Genomic DNA, 3,388 nt, shown 5'->3' on the forward strand with positions numbered 1-3,388 from the left:
TTTGTTCAGAAGTGAAGATAGCCCAATGTTAATTGTTCTGCAGCTGGCAACTTTGGCAAATTGTTTGGTGCTGACAGCAAATGCAAAGTCCTTGAAGACATTTGGAAAAGGCAAATTCCTGAAGTACTTATTTATAATATACAATATAATATATATAATATAATATTCCCCTTCGCTTTCCATTTAAAAACATAATCAAAATTATCTCTGTTTAAAAATTTTTCTACAGTACTTTTCCAATAACACCTAATGAAGAATATTTTATTCTAACATTAAATTTTCTATGTCTTTAAACATATTTAAAATTATCTTGGTTAGCTGTAAAGCCCCAGGATGCCAAGGCACCAACTAACCAACCAACAAAAATAAAAACAAAACAGCCACAGGACAAAAAGCAATGATTCTGGACATAAAGGGCGTGGGATGGACAGGCGAGGCCTCGACATAGCAAGAGAAGGTGTTAGCAATGGAAGCTACCTTTTCTAAACATATTGGAGAATTTCCATGAAGATGATATTTTTCAGCGTCAAGACATTTCATACAGACAGTCCTTACAGACTTCTGTAGTGCCTTTCCCCCAAGCATGCAGGGTTAGAAGGCAAAGCTGGGGAATAGAAGTATCTTTTGCTGATTCTCTTTCTTGTTGATATTTTTACTCTTACACATTCTCTCTCTCTCTCTCTCTCTCTCTCTCTCTCCCTTTGTGTGTGTGTGTGTGTGTGTGTGTGTGTGTATGTTGTGGGGGGGTGGGGGGTGAAAAGACAGATACAGAGATCGCTCAGACATGCACATATAGAGGTCAGAGGCCCCTGAAGTCAGTGCTGGGTGTCTCCCTCTGTTATCCACTACCTTGGCTTTGAGACAGGGACTTCCACTACAGGGACTTGTAGCTCATCATTTCTGCTAAACTGGCTGGCCAAAAAGTTCCCTGGAATCTGCCTCCCTGTGGTACCCCCAAGGATGGAATGTCATGACACACAACCCTTGTGTGAATGTTAGGAACTGGAACCCAGATCTTCCTACTGGCCTAGCAAGCATTTCAACCACCACACCCTTTCCTAGCCCATTTTTTTAGTGACTGGTGAGCAAAACCATAGATGCTGGTTTGGGTCTAGAAGTGTGAAGTGTTGGGGCTAGGGGTATAGCTCAGATTGCAGAGAGCCTGCCTAACATGCGTAAAGTCCTGGTACTGCATAAACCACGTATACTGGCTCATACTGGTGATTACAGTACTTGGGAGGAGGAGGGAGGAGGAGGATCAAGAGCTTAAGGTCATTTTTTATCTATCTATGAGCAAGCTCCGGCCTAGCTTAGGTGACATGAGACTGTCTGGAAAAAAAAAGTACGAAGTTTGAATTATCCAGGATGAATAAATACATCTAATGTCAGCATGGGGATCATAGTCAGCATACCATATATGGCTGGATGGGCTGTATATTGCAAGGCCATAGGACAGTGCCGTGAGCTATGCAAATACAAGTATGACCATTTCCCTGGAAACTAGGCAAAACCTCCTAGAGATAGTCTTTATAATTAATTACTCTGAATTGCATGCTTAACATTTATGAATAGAGTAGATCTTGAATTTTGACTACAAAACGATGTGTGTGTGTGTGTGTGTGTGTGTGGTCATGGATATACTAACTAGCTTGATCGTGGTAATAGCGTCACAACATGTATAAAAATACCACATCATACACCTTAAATATGTACCAATTTGTCAGTTATACTTCTGTAAATTGAAGGAAATTTGGGCCATTTGAAATAGGACACATAAAGCAAGCTGCTGAATTAGAAATCCTCTTACTGAAATACGAATGTTTGCATATCTAACAGATGTGTATTGACCCATAACTACTAGCACACTAAAGACGTTGGATAGCCCTAACAGAAATGAAGTCCCAAGGTCATAAGGGAACACACTTTATCTTGAATTGTATGTTTCTGTGTGCCTGGGTCAGGGTATGTGAGTGTGCACACAGATATTCTGGGGGCCCAAAGGGTGACCCCAGACCCCATGCAGCTGGTTGTAAGCCACCCGGGTGCGAGGAATCAAACTTGTCCTCTGCAAGAGCAGTTGTGTGTTCACATCTGCTGAGCCATCTCTTCACATCTGCTGAGCCATCTCTTCAGACCGAAAAGTGGTTTTTAATTTGCTGTGTATATCTGTGTATATGTATATCTATGTATATCTGTGTTGAGGCAGTGGTTAGCATAACAGAGAAAGATGGCATACTGAGATCAGAAAATCAAGTGTGATGTAGCCAACATTGGCTTCTCAGAGGTGTAAGGACTTGGTCTGCTTTTCCAGGGAGAATTGTCTCCTGGAGAAGATGTCACTTTAGCACATTCATGCTTAATATGTAATTGAAGACATTAACCTCTTCATTTGTCTATTAAAGGTCCATTAAAGGTTAAAGTCACAGATCCTTCTAATAAAATAAATTTATTAGTCTTTCATGAAAGTCTTTTCCACACCTAGAATCTCTACTCAGGTCTCAGAATCTACAGATGAAGATAATACATCTTCCATGCAACGATGGATTTCTCTTACTTGACTGTAGTGTGTTTCTTCAGATCCCTTGGCAAGGCTGATTTTGTTGTCTTTGGGAGTGATAGTTTAGTGTGTTTGGTGGCTCGTCACTACCCAACAAAACAAGATAAGTCATTTGGTGACTGGTGACAGGAGAAAGCAGAATCAGTCCATCTCTGTCCTGCTGGTCCGCCCAAGCAGAGCTCCCTGGCACGGAAAGCGCACTGACCAGCTGCAGATGTCCAGAGCACGCCACTCACTCCACACCCCCATCTTCCTTCATCTCCTCCAACTTTTTTCCATGACCATACTGCAGTCTCTGCTGAAATTTAAGAAAGCCTTAAAATCAGGGGCACCTGTTGTAGTTGGAAATGACCCTGTTGTCTGTGTTACGGTGGCCATTGAGCCTGGGACAGCTGCACGAATCCAGGGCCAGTCAGGGTTCACTTCAATAGTATTCTTTCTTGGAAGAACCCCAGCTCCTCAGTGTTGCTGTGGGTTGGCTGGTTTTTGCAGAAAGACAGTTTAGCTAAGTAAAAACACATAAACATACACAAGCACACACACACACACACACACACACACACACACACACACACAAGGACTATCAGGGACTGAAAACAATAGTTAAATTAAAAGATCCTAAAAGTAATCTGCATATATTGAGAGAGCTATATTTACCCGCTCTCCCCCTGCACTGACCTTTCAACAATGCTGGGTGCTCTGGGTTCACACTAAGCACAGCGTGAGCATCTATGGCAGTGCGCGGTCCTTTTACATCAATGTGAAACATCAGGTGAAGACACCAGGGTCAGAACTCAACTTTCCTCATCCCCAAACTCTCCCCCCGACCCC

The sequence above is a fragment of the Mastomys coucha genome, unplaced genomic scaffold, assembly GCF_008632895.1.
Source record: "Mastomys coucha isolate ucsf_1 unplaced genomic scaffold, UCSF_Mcou_1 pScaffold16, whole genome shotgun sequence".
Lineage (NCBI taxonomy): Eukaryota > Metazoa > Chordata > Mammalia > Rodentia > Muridae > Mastomys > Mastomys coucha.